The sequence below is a fragment of the Papio anubis genome, chromosome 2, assembly GCF_008728515.1.
Source record: "Papio anubis isolate 15944 chromosome 2, Panubis1.0, whole genome shotgun sequence".
Taxonomy (NCBI): Eukaryota; Metazoa; Chordata; class Mammalia; order Primates; family Cercopithecidae; genus Papio; species Papio anubis.
This window is the reverse complement of record NC_044977.1, coordinates 100,580,855-100,599,877: the sequence shown is the minus strand read 5'-3', so window position 1 is coordinate 100,599,877 and position 19,023 is coordinate 100,580,855. Positions and strand designations below refer to the sequence as shown.

Here is a 19,023-nt window from a genome sequence, read left to right as displayed (position 1 = left end):
TCTCTTGACTTACTGAAAAGAAAAAACAGCCCCTTGCCCCACTCCACCCCATCTGTGCTCCTTACACACCACTTTCAACTTTTAGCTTTCTTTCAGTATTTACCTCCAAATTTCTAAATAATATGCTTACCCTTTTTGTTTTTAGAGTTTATATCTTTATTTTCTTCTATGAAAAGGTTTTGTTTTCAACACCTCCAACCCCCTCAACACATACATATCCACCTTTCCTCCGTTCTCCCAGTAGATCTACAATATAATCTTTGTTAGATCAATTTTCAGTGTTTTTTATTATAATCATAAAAAGCAGCTTTCTGGTGTTGCTGTTGAGTCATTCTGATATTTGATCCTTTCTATGTGGCTTTTTCCCCTCTTTGAAAGTTTCTAGGCTCTTTCCTTTGGTCTCAGTATTATAAAACTTCACCAATGTGTTTTCCTTTGGGTCTTTATTTCTGCCACTGTACTTGAGCTCTTAGAGAACCATTTCATTTTGGATACCTTTTTCAGGCTTGAGAAACTTTCTTGAATTACATCTTTGGTTATTTTCTTTCCTCCATTTTCTTTGTTTCTTCTGAAGTAAAGATATTAGACCTCTCAGATCAATTCTCTAGTTTTCTTTTTTCTTCTTTTTTCCTCTCTTTGTCCTGTTTCCTGGAAAATATCCTCAATTTCATCATCAGTCCTATCAAGTATTTAATTTACATAATAATTTCTTTATTTCTGAGAGTTATTTTTGTTTATTCCCTTTACTATGTAATGCTATTGCTTCACACCTGCAATATATTCTCTTATTAATCATTTTTGAAGTTTTTTTCTCCTTCAACTTTCTTTATTCTGTTTGTGTTGGTATTTACCTTTAACGATAGCAACTTTGCTCAACAATCCCATGACCCAGAACTGGCAGTTTACCTTTAAGAGTGATGCACTGAAAGCCGATCTGAGGTTAGTGGCTCTCAGTAGGTCTTATTGACTGGTTGTCTTCAGCCTAGGATGATCTGACTGGACTGTTTTATTGGGAGAACTGTCCGTAGGTCTTTTTCTTTAAGTTGGTCAGTTTCCCCAGAAAAGAATGCTCCAGTCTCCTACTGGGGATATAGGTCTGATAGTTCAGGGGAGCCCAGTGACAGATGGGGGCCAAGGCCAAGCCCAGCAGTCACTAATATGTTTCCTGTGGGTGCCCCTGCCCTTGATGTGCCTGGAGCCCTGGTCTCAGAGTCCCTCTATGCTAACCTTTCTAAGGAGTAAACCTCAAGTCTTCTGCTGAGATGAATGAGGGAAGTATCCTGGCTAAGCACAGTATAAAAGGGGACCTGGATGTCTAACTATTTCATCTGCCTGCATTCTCACTTCCAAAGGTAACTGATGGTTGTAATTCCTGAGCCTTGATGGGGCTCTGATGTATGAATCAGGCTTCCCACTGCAGCATCAGGATTTAGCTTCTCCAGGGCGTTGAGTCATTTACTTATGCTCCACCTGCTTTCCAGCTTCCCAAGTGTTATTGCTGTGGCCCCATAGGAGTTTTGACTTTTGTATTTTTTTTTTGTATTTTAATGAGATTTAGGAGAGAGCAGAGGTACATGTGTGGGTTTAATTTGCCTTATTCAAGTGGAAGCCCAATCCTTGACTTCTGGTTCCAGTAGTGGCATTTGGGACAGATGAGGATGTCCCTAGGAAACTGCGGCAACAATGTCGGGTTATAGAAGTGGTACAAGATGTTGTTTCTCTCTAGTACCCAGGAGGGTCACCTCTGGTATCTCAGAGTTAGGCATGTACACCCTGGAGAAGAATGGTGCTGGGGGAGGCCTGATAGGGGATTCAGCAATGGATTGCAAACTTATTTTGACCCACATTAAGAAGTTCTATTTACTCTCACAATCTAAGAGACAGATACCTACACACTCCTACAAACAAAACTGTACAGAAAAGCAAAATTTTTACAAAACAGTACTAACCCCTTCTACAGGCCAAGCACTCAGGTATTTCTATTCTATTTAGGTTGTTTGTTTTCAATGATGGTCTTGACCGAATAATGTGTCACAAGCAGAAGACTGAAAAGCAGTGTCACTTGAGGTGACATCCAGACACCTGCAGTATATCACCACTATTGTCATCTTCCTGCCCTAAAACTTTTCAGGATTCTCCATCAACCCCTGAACATCACATTCAAGGCCTTCAGCACCTGGCTCCAGCTTGCCTATCAAACCTCCTCCCACAATGTGCCCACCTAGTATGCATGCTTTTCACAGCAATGGTTCCTGCATGCTTTCTACCCTCCTCCCTGCATGTACTTCAAGCACACCAAGCTTTTTAAGATAGCATTTTCTCTGCCTGGGCACCCTTGCCCCACTGCCTGCCTCAAGAACTCTCATACATACTCTTAAAGACCCAGATGAAATGGCAGAACGCCTGTGAACTTCATCTAATGTACACACTCAGAATCTTGGGAACCTTGGGGTCAGAAAGGGCATGAATATTTTTTGTTTGTATTGTGAAGATAAACTCTGGCCACAGAACTGGGCGCGGTGGCTCACGCCTGTAATCCCAGCACTTTGGGAGGCCAAGGCGGGCAGATCACCTGAGGTCAGGAGCTCGAGACCAGTCTGACTAACATGGAGAAACACTGTCCCTACTAATAATACAAAAATCAGCCGGGCGTGGTGGCATGCACCTGTAATCCCAACTTCTTGGGAGGCTGAGACAGGAGAATCACTTGAACCCAGGAGGTGGAGGTTGCAGTGAGCTGCGATCGTGCCATTGCACTCCAGCCTGGGCAACAAGAGCAAAACTCCTTTAAAAAAAAAAAAAACTCTGGCCACAGAAGAGCAGGTAATAAATTAGGAAAACACCAAGAAGAAAATGTTGATATAAAATTGGGTTATTAATTGCCAGGAATTATCTTGTAACCTTTCCTACAGGGCAATCTTTTTATGTAAAAAAATTTCTAGAATGTTTACAGTATGCCATCAATATGGTAAAGTTACGCTTTAAGCTTTATTAAGCAATATCCTATTGTTAAATATATAATTTTGTAACTACTTTTATGACTCACTGTGAAGAACTGCCTTGTGCACATCTTTGTACATAAGTCTAAATACCTGTAAGTACTTTGACTGGATTCTTGATGCATACCACCAAGTCTGTCTCCTGAAAGAGCAAATCAGTTCAAACCCCATGTGCAGGAGAGTACCTATTGGGCTACATAGTGGCCACTTCTAGGTATTGTCATTTTTTAAATACCATGTATCTGATAGTTTTACATTTTAGTGTGATAATATATCTCAATATTTATTTTATGGTTCCTACCTTTAGTGTCATACTTAGAAAAAACTTCCAGTAGAAAAAACTTCCAAAAACCCAAAACATAGATCATTTTTGCTAGAACTTAAAGTCACCCCAAATAATATTCTCCATTTTCTCAGTGAGAAGATGAACAAAAGTAGAATTCTTATGTCTATCTCTGATACCTAAACTTTTAGAGGTATAGATGAAGTCATCAGTGTCTACTTACTATATCAACCTACTAATATCGTAACGGGCACACTTCTAAAGTCACTCATTATGTATAGTCATATACTAACGGGGAACTATTGTCATTTTTCTTTTCTCATTTCATGAACCAGTTTTACTCAAACTCTTGGTTTGTATCTTCAGTGTCAACATTCTTATCATCATCAGACCTATTCTGAGTCGTGTAACACAGTTTTCCTGGCACAGCAGGTGCACTTCCATCTGAGTTATTTTTAATCTAAACATAAATAATTCTGTCACTGAGATTTTTAATCCAAGACACAAAGAGACGGTCTTATAATATTAGTTTCTAAACTTGTCCTGAATGCGCATATTGTTCTTGACAATAAGAAAACGTATACTGTGCTTTATTTTTACATTGTTACTTTTACTAAAGATATATTTGCAGTGTTTAAGGAGTCAAGACTTGTTTTTTAAAAAAAAAGTCTTTCAACTTTTTTTCATTTTCTCTTTTTTTCATCCCTCTTCCCTCAGCCCTACCCTACCCCTCAAAACCATTTGTAACTGTTTCACTGATTTTCATGACAACATTTTCCTCTATGTAGGATGTATATCTGTGTAGGTTGCCTGTATTGTTCCTTGTTAATTATTCAATTTTAGGCATCATCTATTACTTCTCATCATGGAACAGGACAATTTAGCCTCTTCCACCTCATCCTCCCTCCCTTCCCATTCCCATACCTTTCAGTAAAGCCATATTTCTATTATTATATCTGTATAAATGTCATTATGTCTGTATAAATGCTTCCCAGCTGAGCCATCTACTAAATTGTGGTTAATATTTTTCTACTCTAAAGTAAAATTTTTAAGTTGTGAAATATGTCCTACATACTGTATTAGTCCATACTTGCATTGCTATAAAGAAATACTTGAGACTGGGTAATTTATAAAGAAAAGAAGTTTAATTGGCTCATGGTTCTGCAGGCTGTACAGGAAGCATGGTGGCATCTGTTTCTGGGGAGGCCTCAGGGAGCTTTTACTCATGGCGGAAGGCAAAGCTGCAGCAGGTGTCTTACTGGCAAGAGCAGGACTGAGAGAGAGAGAGTAGGGAGGTGCCACACACTTGTAAACAACCAGATCTTGTGAGAACTCACTCACTTTACAGTACTGTATTAGTCCATTCTCACACTGCTTTAAAGAAATACCCAAGATTGGGTAATTTATAAAGGAAAGAGGTTTAATTGATTCACAGCTCCACATGGCTGGGGAGACCTCAGGAAACTTACAATCATGGTGGAAGGCGAAGGGGAAGCAAAGACCTTCTTCACATGGCAACAGAGAGAGAAGAGTGAGGCAGGAAGGGGCAACAACCCCTTATAAAACCATCAGATTTCATGAGAACTCACTCACTGTCACATGAACAGCATGGGGAAACTGCTCCCATGATCCAATCACTTCCCACTAGGTCTCTCCCTAGACACGTGGGGATTATGAGGATTACAATTCAAGATGAGATTTGGGTGGGGACACAACCAAACCATATCAATTACCAAGGGGAATGGTACTAAACCATTTATGAGAACTTTACCCCTTGATCCAGTCACCTCCCACCAGACCCCACCTCCAGCACTGGGGATTACAACTGAATATGAGATTTGGGTGGGGACACAGATCCAAAGCATATCACATACCAGAGAATATATATTTGTATGGCTTAAATAACAATAATAAAGTGAATATCCAGGTTAACAAAACAATCTTGGCACAATCACATCCCCCTTCCCTTCCTCAGGCTCCCAAGAGCAGTCTCACCTACATGTGAAAAGAACACAAAATTGCAGGAAACTCAACAGCATAATTAGATTTGTTATTTCTTCTTTGGCAGAAGAGTTAAGAATTTTTGTTTTTGGCAGGTATGGAGATCTAATGAGCAAGTCGTTTGAATTTTTATGTTTGTGTGTTTGTTAGTGCTGACTCTTGTATAGTCAGAGAATTTTGCCTGAACAGTATTTATTTTGGGCTTTGTTTATGGCTGCTGGGATGTGATTCATTTTTATAAATCTTCCTTGCTTATTTGGGGGGAAAAGTGCCCTTTCTGTTTCAGAGGTATTGAATTTTATACATTCTTTCATAGGTATGTATTTTCAATCAAGCTGACAGTACCCACTTTCTTTCTGTTCTTATTTTAACTTGTCTGGTCCATCAAAGAGTGAGAGAACTTTTGAAGTCCCCCATTATGATTTTTTTTTAATTTCTCTTTGTTTTTCTAACAGATTTTGTTTTATATATGTAAATTTTGTTATTCAGTCTATTATATTTTAAATTATGTATTATTCCTTTTTATCACTGGAAACATAATCATCCATGTTATTTAATGGGTTTTTCCCTGAATTTTGTTTCATCTGATTTGCGCTCCTTCTTTTTTCTTTGTGTCCACTTGATGCTTTCTGGCCTTTCTTTCGTTTTTAATCTTCTCTGTGACTTTGTTGATATGCTCTTTATCAACAGCACATAATTGGATATTGATTTTATTATTTTTCAAGCATCTGTCTATTAAATAGAAGCTAAACCTATTGACATATAAGATGATAATTGATATGTTTATCATTCTTTGTGTGCCTTATCAATAGATTATGCTACTATTGCAACCCATGCGCTCAACTTTTTAAAAACTTGAATGATGAGGGCAGCCAATTGTGATGCCTACATATTGACCTATTCATAAATTCTGCAAGTAGTTATTGAATACCTGCTAGGGACCAGGCACCAGGCCATGCACTGGGGATATAACAGAGAACATGACAGTCCTTGCCATCTAAGTAGGGCCAGCTTCATGGGATTGCAGTTACTTTATGGCCTCCAGCTTGGTTTAATGCTCTGCTGTTGTTGTCTTGAAACTAATTTTCAACAAGGGACCCTGAATTTATTTTTTCACTGGGCTCCATAAATTATGCTACTGGTTTGCCATAAAGTTGTATTAAAGACAGAAAACAGGAAATTTCAATATGGCCTAATAAATACCTTAATAGGAATCAGCAGGGGGGACTATGAGAGCATAGAGGGGGCTGATCTTGGAGGTCTTCTTGACACAGCTCATCACTGGACTGAATCAGGTAAGGAGTAGGAGTTGGCCTGGCTGAAAGAGGGAAGCAGAGGAAATAGCAGTTGTAAGGCCCACGGTCTTTAGACTTAATGATGTCTCTGGCCAGAGCAAAAATTATAGGTATCCCTGAACAAAGCTAATTGAAAGCATCAAGGCCAGTAGAATTACAATCTAAATAATGTACTGTTAGGGGCAAGGATCAAAGAAACATTCCAGATATCTGTACAAGATGCTAAACTAACTGACTGCATTTTAAGTCATGCTGACAAGCTCCTTCCAGAATTGACAGATACTTTATACAAGGTCTAATGCCAAGGTAATGGGAGGTGAGTCTGAGGGAGAGGCACAGATTACAGACTCAGAAGGAAATGCTATCACAGAGCATTCTGCCATTATCCCAAATTAATTGGGAGTCATCTTTCTAAAATGCAAAACCAACTGCATCAATGTCCCACATTTGAGAATGGCCGTTCTGACGTTAGCATAGAGAGGGGAGACGCTGGGTAAGCAGGCTAATTAGAAACCTCTGTGTGGTGATCCAAGTGGGAGACAGAAGGAAAGTGTTAGCAGAGGACATGAAGTCACAACACAGTTTCGGCCAACATGCAGGAGGGAAAAGCTGCAGCACTTAGTTATGAGTTAGCAGTGTTTGTGAGAGAGAGAGAGAGAGAGGGTGAGTCGAAGATGGCAGTCACTGAAGTGCAGGATGTAGGACTACAACCAGCTTGTGTGAAAAAGACAGAGTTTATAATTTAAGGCGTGTTGTGTGGGAGGTGGGAGACAGAAGTGGAAATATCCAATGAGCAGGGCTGATGGGGTCTGTAGGGGTCTTGCAGAGAAGAGATGCCAGCTGACACCACAGGCATGACCCTGGGGTCACTCCAATGCTTGTATTGTGCAAATGCAGAGATGGGTGTCTGGGAGTGCTGACATTCAACAAATGGGCAGAGGAAGAGGAGTCTTTACAAAAGGTTGAAATGGAGAAGGAACCATGAGGGACAGAAGGGAAACCAGCATTATGGAAGTCAGAGTATCATGGCAGCCAAAGGAAGAAGCACATTTCAGAAACAATGAGGAGGTTAAACACCTAAAACCATGGGCTGAAACAGCAGAGGAAGTAAGACCAGCAAAGCGACCCTTTGATTGGGGAGAGCAATTTCAGAGGAATGAACACTGGATTATTTAAGGAGGGAGTGGGAAGTGCAGAAGTTAAAGTTGGGATTGTAAGCAATAAGACTTGTGGTTTCTGCATTCCATGCTTTGACTTGCTTCCCTGGAGAGACTGCCAATTCCTAGAGATAGTAAATGGCTCACATATGAGAGTGTCTTTTAAATGCAAACCAACCAGTCCAGAGCCCACACCCCACCACTTTCTCTATGGGGCTCTCACATTCAGGGCCACTGTTTCCCCACCCTAATCACCCCAGGGCCAGATATCAGATAGTTAGAGATAATCCCTTTACCTCAGAGCCTACTGTAATTATTCAAACAAGCCAATCCTATGTCTCTTTCCCCTTTCTCATCTGTTCCTTTCCTTTGAAATCATAATAAAGGTTATTACCCACTTTTTCCCCTGACTCCGCCTCTTGACCAACCCCGGTGCTTCCCTATGTGGCCCTGCATGGCATAGTGTGGCCCCTTCTCTTGGGATCTGTGAGTAATGAACTATCTTTTCAATAGCAGTCATCATCTGAGCTATTTGCCTCACCACACCTGAATAATAATCAAACCTACACCTTAAAACAAGAGAGAAATGTAGTAACTGAAAGAGGATAGAGGCTTTAGTATGCTCATTTTTAACTGATGAGAGAGACTTAGTCGAGTTCATGCTGATGAGAAGGTGCTAGTTGAGAGGGTGGAGTCAACAATGTAAGATAGAGGGAAGAGGGATTTGGGGCAAAAGTCTGAAGAGATGAGAACAGATGAGCCCAGAGCCATTGCCTTTCAAGGAGGAGGCAGAGCTGGACACAGTGGTTCGTTCGCTCCTGTAATCCCAGCTACTCGGGAGGCTGAGGCAGGAGGATTGCTTGAGGCCAGGAGTTTGAGAAGAAAGCAGGCTCAGGCCAGGGAAGGTTGCCGTTGGGAAGGATATGCTCCCAAATATGCAGAGGAGGCCCCATTTCAGAATAAACCCTGTGTCCTTCTTGGCACTACTGCTAAGCCAGATCACCATCCCTAGCCTCTCCATAGTCTCATAGACTCCTCCGGACCAGCCCATAATGACCACTGCACACTCCCCTAGGACTTGGCCTGAGCCATGCATTTGACACTGATAAATCTTGCTGTGGGTTGTCTTTATGGATGATGAAATGTCCTTCCCACCTTGTTACAAGGAGGTAGTCTTAGTCATGTCCCTGCTGTCTTAGCTATGTCCTCAATGCCCAGCATTGAATTGAACAGGACACAGTCCCTGCCTAGGGAGCTCTTGCAGGAGTACAGGGCAGATATGTGTAGGGAAGAAGGGTAACTGTGATAAGTGCAACTGGAACTTACTGCCTGATGCCCACCATGGGCCCTAGAGCCTGTTACCACATTTCTTACCCACTTCCGCCCACCAGTGGGCCTTTTGGGACAAGGCCCTGCCAGACTCATTCAGAATACAGCCTCAGCCAGGAATGGAGCGAGGAGAAGGCCCTGAGAAGCCAGGGAATTTTTACTTTGAAAAGCCCTTTTATCTGTGGCTGTGTCCTTGGAAAGGGCACATTTGCATTCCTTTGCAGGTTACTTTGCCCAGAAGCAAGCCTGTTTTTATGAACATAATAAAAAGCATTGCCCTTGTAGAAAAAAAAGGCCTTTCCAGTCTGTGGAGAAATGTTCAGTCTGAAGCAAGTCTAGTTTACAGGCAGGAGGCCAAGGCCAAAAGAAGTAACCTCAGAGGATCAGTTATGTGAATAAGAGAAATCAAGAGTAAAAGTAATGTTGATTTCTAACCTCAAAGATGCTCAAGACACTTGAGGTTGGAGAGGAATGGGTGACTCTGTTTAACGTGCTCAGCCTGCTGCAGCTGAGGTCAGAAGCCCTTGCATACCCGGGGATACAACACCTCCCTTTCCAGACACCTGAGGCTTCTCCTGCCAACCACGGGAGGCCTGAGCACCCTTTGTCCTCTGACCCCTCTCAACAGCCCCTCTTTTCACAGACCCACATACCCGTCCAAGGCTGGGACATGGTGCCAGCTTCCCTTATCACTCCACAGTTTCACTGCAGAAACACAGGCCACTCCTCTCTTCCTGACCTACCTCCCTATTCTAATCTCAACTTCACTTTTCTGTCTGTAACTATTCTCAAAAACCACAAATGTCTTTATGATACTCTGCAGTTCATGAAGGGGTGTGTGTGTGTATGTGTGTGTGTGTGTGTGTGTGTGTGTCATACTCATCTAATTTAGAATGCAAACAAATAAATTGAGCATCTTTTTTTTTTTTTTTTTTTTTTTTTTTTTTTTTTGAGGCGAGGTCTGGCTGTCCCACCAGGCTGGGAGTGCAGTGGCTGACCTTGGCTCACTGCAAGCTCCGCCTCCCAGGTTCACGCCATTCTCCTGCCTCAGCCTCCCAAGTAGCTGGGACTACAGGCACCTGCCACCATGCCCAGCTAATTTTTTGTATTTTTAGTAGAGACGGGATTTCACCGTGTTAGCCAGGATGGTCTCGATTTCCTGACCTTGTGACCCGCCCACCTCGGCCTCCCAAAGTGCTGGGATTACAGGCATCAATTGCTCATCTTAATTTTCAGATAGACATTTTTGATACTTCTAACAAAGAGAATACCCAGTGTGTTGACTCAAAGCATGGGAAACCTTCAATCTGATACCTGAGAATGGCAAAGTTAGACACCAGGGTCCCCCAGAAGGCAGTTCTTTGCACTTAGGTTTCAGAGTTCCTAGGACATTGCTAGTGGTCAGGGCCACAGAACAGCCCCCTCCTCATCATTACTGCTCTAGATGGTTCATAAGAAGGGAAGGGGGAAGTTGTTTAGCAGAATGGCTGTCTACATGATTTTGGTAGCTTTGAGACCAGATCATTTGTAGACAAGTTAATTTCCCTAGAGCAGAAAACAAAACCCCATCTCTTGATCAGCTTCTTCAACAAATGGTACTTGAAAAATGTTTAAAATGCATTAAGCTCCAAAAACTAATTCTTCTTGACTCAGAGATGAGATCTTCTTTATGTTCACCTAGAAACTGTATAGACTAAACCTTTACAATCTCAAAGGAAAACAAGATTAAAGACCCATTTGCTAGTGTGTCCACCCAAAGGTTTTTTGATATAAAAGAAATTATAGAGTTGATGGGTGGGGGCAGTATGTTGATGGGACTGCTGAGTAATTAAGGATGCTGAAGGTGGCTAGGGACTATGGACAGTGCAGGAGTCCCAGGGGTTGTGTTGGGTCTTCCCAGGCCTGACTTACAGGCTCTGAGTCCCCAGTCCACACCTCAATAAGATGGTTCAACTTTTATCTGACATACTGGAGTTCCCTGTAGATTTCATATAAAGGACATTTGGGGAAAAAAATAAAGTTACCCAATTATGTGATACACTAAGTAATTGAGTAATTACTATGCTAAGAAGGCAAGCAGATGGTGTTTGTTTCCAGGAGTTGAAGAGAAAGTATACTATGATGAAAGTGAGCCCTGGGCTGGGAACTGGTGGATGTCCTGGCCTTGCTAACTAGTTGTGTGTACATGAATTAACCACTTTCTCCAATTAGGCTTGGTGATCCCGAAGGTTCTTTCCTGATCTGAACATCTGTGATTTTATATGCTTGTTACTTATTATTAAGTATTGATGGCCTCATCCATAGACCAGAGAGGTGAGGGTTTAAGAGATTTAAGGTCCTCAGATGAGCTGGGGAGTTGGATAGATGAATTGTTCCCTAAATTGCTTCTATGCACCCCTGGGTTCTTAATACAGGAGGGACTTTAGTGGATTAAGGCTGGAACACACACACATAGACTCATGGAATTCTATAGGAATAGAGAAATGAATTATCTTATGGGAGGGGTGGGGAGTGGAGGAGGGAAGAAGAGCAAAGGGAGGGAAAGAGGAAAGAAGAAGGAAAGAAAGGAGGAAGGGACAAATAAGCACACACATTTGTCCTAACAGTGTTTGACTCACACTGGTTCTCAGTAAATGTTCGTGAGAACTATGGAAGGAATGAATTATTGAACTGGGCCAATCCTCAATCAGCAAATTCTAATTTCTACTCTAGTAGCAGTAAGCTAGGAATGGGTTTAGCCCATCACTTCCTAAAGCTGGTAGAAGTCATTACCAGCTAGCTGCATTTTTGAGAAGTCCTAATATTTTATCAAATTCTGGCCATCAGTGAGCCTGAGCTCCCGTGATCCAAGGTCACTGTGGCCGTGTGGAAACTCAAAGAAGTCACAGATGTCAGAGGAGAGGGTAGACGTATTAGCACATGCAGCCCTCCCAGGTCCGAACTTTTGTGCCTCCGTAAGGGTTTTTCATCCAGTAGAGTGAATGCTAGAAATACGGGCCAGACAGACTGCCAGAAAGTTCTCTGTGGTAAACGGGCCGCCCTTTCTGTTTCTAAGCAGGTGGCCTCAGGATCCACAGGCTACTTTTGTGACTATTGTACAAGCCTGAGAGCAGATGTTTTCCTCTGAAATCAAGCATTAGTAGCCACCCTACCGGAAACTATTAAAATCTATTATATCCCTCCTTTCTGTCGAGCCTGATCTCAAATATATGAAATCCAGGCTGCTATGAATGTGGTGGGATCAATTCAGATGGATTCCAGCTTTTTCATCTCTAGTCCAGACTGTATTAAGAACCCAGGGGTGCATAGAAGCAATGTAGGGAACAGTCATTAAAACAGTTTGGTTCTAATACAAGAATGGGCCTTCAGAACAATGGAAAAGAAAATAAAGGTGTTTGTTTGTTTATTTGTTTTCACTCAGTTGTCCAAGCTGGAGTGCAGTGGTGCGATCTTGGCTCACTACAACCTCTGCCTCCTGGGTTCAAGCAGTTCTCCTGCCTGAGCCTCCCGAGTATCCAGGATTACAGGCACCCACCACCACACCTGGCCAATTTTTTGTGATTTAGTAGAGACAAGGTTTTACCCTGTTGGTCAGGCTGGTCTCGAACTCCTGACCTCAAGTGATCTTCCCACCTCAGCCTCCCAGAGTGCTGGGATTACAGGCATGAGCCACTATTCCTGGCCAAGAAGAAAGTTTTTCAAAAAGACCTCAGTCCATGGGGAGATTTAGTAAATGAAGTGATGTCTCACTTCATTTAAATAACTATAGGATAGTTATTTAATAAATAATGCTGGGACAACTGGTTACCCATTTGGAAACAATAAAGTTAAGTCCCAGTTTACATTAAAATAAATTCTAGATGGCCCAAAGATTGAAATGTAAAAAGGAAAAATGTGAAAGTCTTAGAAGAATATATGGGAGAATTTACTTTTATAATCTTAGTGTGGAGACAGCCTTTCTAGGAAACACATAAAGCCCACAAAACTTAAAGGAAAAAATAATAATCATTTTGACACCATAAAATATAATTTTCTGCAACACAGAATATAGTCATGTACCACATAACATTTCAGTGAACAACGTACTGCATATACAACAGTGGTACTAAAGCATTGTAATATCATATTTCTACTGTACCTTTTCTATGCCTGGATATGTTTAGGTACACAAATACTTACCATTGTGTACAGTTGCCTACAGTATTCAGTACAATAACATGCTGTACAGGTTTGTGGCCTAGGAGCAATAGGCCATACTATGTAGCCTAAGTGTGAGGTAGGCTATGCCATCTAGGTTTGTGTGGGTACATTCTACGATGTTCTCACAATGACAAAATTGCCTAACAATATATTTCTTGTAATATATCTTCATCATTAAGTGATAATGACTGTATACCATAGCTAACACCAAAAGACAAATTAGTAAAATAAAAGCGGGTGGCATTTACAGTCTTACAAATATGGGCTAGCATGTTTGTCACAACAAAGCACTAGTTTCCTTATTAAGAATTTTCATAAATCAATGGCAACAAGTCAAGAAAGAAAAAAGGAGCAAAGTTCAGAGAGAAGGAAATGTTTGAAAAGATGTTTAACTTCTCTAATAAGTAAATGCAAATGAAAAGAACAAAGTATTAAATTTTTTCAGATTAGCCAATATCAAGAGCTTTGGTAGTTCAGTGTTAACAGGAAGGAGGAAGCCAGTGCTTGAATGTGCTTTCAGTGGGATGTAAATCAATACAGCTCCTTGCTTGGGAAGACTATTTAGCAATAGCTGTCAAAATTACAAATGCACATGACCTTTGAGCTAATCATTTAATTTCTAGAAATATGTGATATAGAAATGCACACATGTGCCTAAAAATATTAATTGCAATATTGTTTGTAAGAACAAAATATTAGGAAACTCTCCAAGTGTCTCTCATTTAGTAGCATGAATAAACTGTGATACATTTCCATAGTAGAATATTCTACAGCGAGGGGAAAAAAGAATGAAGTATTTCTGTATGTCTAATATGAAATGTCAATATGACAATATCTCTATCTATGCCCAAAAATTTGGGAAATATTCAGGAAAAAGTTGCTCCTGGTGTGAAGTTGATCATTCAAAGGAGACAAATGTCTCATTCCTACTCTCTGTGTGTATATATTACATTATTAGTTTAAAAATAAAATTAGTATTTTAATTAAGTGTATTATTTGTTCCCATGCTGCTATGAAGAAATACCTAAGACTGGGTAATTTATAAAGAAAATAGGTTTAATTGGCTCACTGTTCCGCATGGCTGGGGAATCCTCTTCACAGGGTGGCAGGAGAGAGAATGAGTGCAAGCCGAGGAAATGCCAGACGCTTACAAAACCATCAAATCTCATGAGAACTGACTCACTATCACAAGAACAGCATGGGGGAAACCACTCCCATGATTCAGTTATCTCCACCTGCTCCCACCTTTGACATGAGGGGATTATTACAATTCAAGGTGAGATTTGGGTGAGGACACAGAGCCAAACCGTATCACCAAGGATCCAGAGTTAGAATCTAAGAACTGAGCTGAAATCAACCTTTAAAATCTTGTATTTCTATTCTCTTAGTTTACAGAAGAGAAACCTGAGATTTACAAAGTGCAAGGTCACTCAAAAAGCTAGACTCAGGAGCAAACTTGGAGATTCCCAGTCCGTTTTTTTATGTGATGCTCTTTGCTATAAAATTTATGTCACGATTTTATTGCAGAGTATCAGTCTCTCCAAGTGGGCTTCCATAAGAGATCCCATATAAAACACCAAAACTAGGCTCTGAGGTCCACACCCTCCTGCCCCCTCACTCTGCCGTGGAGACAGCTCATGCCAATGCAGGTAATGACAACTGCACAGCCTGAGCAAGGTTGAGTAGAACAGGTGTAGAAATTGGCATGGAGTGGTGAAGAGTCTGAATTCCCAAACGTCATTATGGAAGCCAGCTGCAGTGCTCCCTGGCTCACAGGCTCCCTGGGGCTGACTGTCCTTCTGGGTCTCCAGTTTTCATCTTTTGCTTGATCCCTGGATGGGGGCACAGTCACATCCCCATGATGTGTTTTGCCCCTGCTGCTAGTATCCCCTGGCACTTTACCTTTAGCCAGCTTTAGCCTAGCAGATGCATTCATACCTCCTCCATGCGATGTGTAGATCTTAGGAAAGTAAGACGTGGTCTCAAGTTTCCCAAGGAACAACTTACATTGCCCAACACACACACCTGGCAGCATAAGACACATCTCTGATACTGCCATCTTCAGAAACTTCTAGATGGAAAACATCCCCCGACTGTAAGTAACTCCCCCTGCCATCCTATCTATTTATTTATGTATTTATCTCTCTTTCATTTTCCCTTGTCCCTGAGAGTTGAGTAAGGAAAGAGCTCATTGCTTTCAACACTTGATTTTCTCTGAATTCAGCAGTCTTCACCTCAGCACAATTCAGTCTGGCCCAATTTTGACAGGCATGGGCCTGTCTCTTTGCATCTTTGTCTCAGGCTGGGAGGCGCCATTTTGAACCAGGAAGTTTAGAACATGGCGTCTTTGTTTTTGACAGACTGTTAAGGATATGCACAGGGCTAGAAAACTGAATAGAACATCCCTTGTGGACGCTGCAGGTTCTTAGCCAGAAATTAATACACAAAAATGGTTTGGGGTATATCCCAAAAACCATTAAAGTGACTTGTTGATGTGAAGATGTTAAAGCATTTCTCTACAATCTCATAACACTATTGATTTTGCCACGAACCTCTTTTCTCATGAGTCATTCCAAAATATTTTTCAAGCAATTCCCCTTCCATAGTTTCACAAGTTTGCCCAACCTCTGTGAATCAATCTCTTGTGTGTTCTCCTTTCTCTCCTGTCTCAGTCTCACAGTCTCACATGAGTGGCTGCACCCCCGGCTATAGCTTGTTTGCAGTTTGCTGCCAATATGACAAGAGCATCCGGTGAGGCCACATCTGCCTTTCAATCCCCCAGTGCCGACGTTGTAAAATAAAAGTTTGTTATTTTGACATTTTTGTAGCTCACTGCACCACCCTTTGGTGGCCAGTTTAGAAAAATTTGATAATTAATGAAGATATCATACACCAGTTATGTCAAAGCAGAATAGGAGTAGCAACAAAGACCCCGGGGGCTAAAAATCAGGAACAGAACTGAGACCCTTACAAAGTGTGATTTCATCAAAGCCATATGAAAGCTACTGTGTTTATGTAAATTAACTTTACTACATTGTGTCACAACCTCCCCACTTTTAAAAAGCTCTGGCCCTCTGTAGCTTGAGGCAACCTTCTGCCCAGCACTGTTCCCTTCTTTCCAGGTGATTCCCACTTCTACATGCTTAGCTGTTACATTTTGAAATTGAAATATTTTATTCACTATGCATGTCCGTGTCTATGCATGTCCGTGTCCTCACTTATCCTGGCATCATTTCTTCCCTCAAGAGTAATATTGACACAACTAAGAAAATATCATCCATTATCATCAATGCAGCATGTTGATGTTCTGACATAGTCCATCAGTGTAGAGGCAGAAGAGCGACAGCAGCCCTTAGGATGTGATGGACATAAAGGCAGCTTTACAGCCAGACCTCAGTTCCCATCTTAGCTCCATCTGGAAAAAATAAATAACTGTGGACTCTTACCCTCTACCTGACATTGACATTAATTTGCTTTAGAACAAAGACTTCAGCATAAAAAACAAACCCAAATACAAAGATGAAATCATGGGAGGCTTTACTAAGTATGGCCCCAAACCAGAGGCTCCATAAAAATAAAAACACCTCTACAGCACAAGAATCACCATTAACAAAGTCACAAGGAAACGGCAGACTAAGGTAAGTATTTTTAATTTAAATTGCAAAAACTAATTTTTCTAACATAGAAATACTCCTACAAATCCAAAACAAAAAGCCCAAAACCTAAAAATAAAGGGACAAGAAAAGTAAACAGGATTTTCAGAAAATGCAACACAAATGGCTCTTAAACAAATGAAACAATGCTTAACCTCTCTCAAAATATGATAAATGTAAATTAAAACTATAATGGCATACCAGTGTTGACCAATTGGATTAGCAAAGATCAAAAAACTTGATAACATTGTATGTTGGCAAAGAGGCTAATATGCTGCCACGAGACTATACATTGGGATAACTCAAATGGAAGGAAATTTTGCAGTATCTGTGAAATTCCTGCTGCATATATCTTTCAACCTTGCTATTTCATCTGTAGGAATTTATTTTGCAGATATATGTGCCCATCTGCAAAGAGACAGGTGTAAAGACCATTCCCTGCAGCACTGATGTAATAGCAAATTAGGAAACAATCTAGATGCTAATCAGTAGGGCACAGGTTAAATTAATTATGGAATGGTCAAAGTGAAGACACCTGCATGCCCCTAAACAGGAATGAGGAAACTTTTTATTTACTGATAAGAAATATCTCCAGGATGTGTTCTTATGTAAAGAGCAAATAGAGCAGTGTGTAATGGCATGTTGACATTTGTGCAGAAAAAGAGCAAAGGGAATATTTTTTAGTATTTTCTTATGTGTGTATAAGTGCACAAGTAACTGACAATATTGTTTGCCTCTGGAGACAGGAACTGGAGGGGTAGTGAACATAGGTGAGCAGGAGACAAATTTTAAATCCTGTGGCCTATCTATTCAATTATTTTTATCTTTAAAAACTCATAGACAAAAAGAGAGGATATTGGCTTCACCATTAGCCAGCGATGTAGCCTTTGTTTTCGCAAAATAATACCTATCTCATAGTTTAGTTTTGAGGACTAAAAGGACCTAGCTCAATGGCAGGCTTGTCATAGGCATTCAGCAAGTGGCAGATCTTAGTAATTAATTACACTGCAACCCAACAACGTCAACTAAAGTATTTTCTTGTGAACAAATGGTGAAGTTTTATTATATTTTAGCCTAATATAGCAAAATCCCTGCCTTTTAATTTTCACAGTAAACTAAAACACTGTGTGTCTATGATAGCTAAAGTCCAGAATTGCCTAAGATTCCCAGTAATCAGATCATCATCTTATTCCAGCAACCAGCTAGGAGCTTAATTTAAAAGGAAAACACCTCACTATATAACTTAACGTTACCATTAGTCAAACAGATGAATAAACCAAAAAGGGAATTGTACACATTTTTGATATGAATGTGAAGATGTTATCAGAGCAAAACAGGCTTACATCAGTGTGTCAGGACATCGGCGAGGCAGCATTTGATGCAACCCTGTGTGTCCCTGGAAATTTGGTTGGAGGAAGCTGGGATCATTTATATTCTGAGGATGATGGAGGTGAGATGCAGAAAGATAAATGGATGTCTTCAAGGCCACACATTGACTGATTTGGTTGAGAAAAGAATCCATGCGTCCTGGCTGTTCTTTGCTATCTCAGTTCCCAGATCACACAGATTAACAGGAGGAAGACACAAGATTGTCCTTCTGGGCCAGCTTAGCCCAGAGTACAAATTTTTGCAGCTACAGCAAGAATAGCAGCTATCCAAATAAACACAGTAAATTATCTTACTCACTTCAAGCTGATTCTGACAAATAAAGAAGCAAGCTCAATCAGCTTTATAAATAAGAATGCTAAAGAAAGGTTATATTCAAATGTTCTTTATTCCTGCCTCCAAATAATTGAGACTAAATGAAACCATTTCATTCCCCCATCCCCCAGGCCTGACAACTGCTTGGTTGAATATGAGTCGAGCTCACTGAACCATACAGAGAGGAATGAATCAAGCGTGAGGGTGGAGCTAAGAGCCATGGAGACCAGCTGAGAGATGGAAAAGTTCAGGGCAAGGTCAGTGCCAGCGGCCTCAAGTCTAGAGCAGGCCCCTTGAGAGCCAGATAGAGACAGCTGGGCAGGTCCTGCTGAGGCCAGAGTGGCTGGAGAAGAGGATGTGCTGCTGTGCCCACACCACATGAATAGCACCTAGAAGAGTCCTAGA

The 19,023-nt window shown here is 41.0% G+C and overlaps 1 protein-coding gene across 8 annotated transcripts in view; it reads left to right on the top strand.

Annotated features, from left to right (window-relative positions):
* The window catches only part of MYRIP (myosin VIIA and Rab interacting protein), a 404,653-nt gene that overhangs the window by 258,768 nt on the left and 126,862 nt on the right, over positions 1–19,023 (top strand). The window lies entirely within an intron of this gene.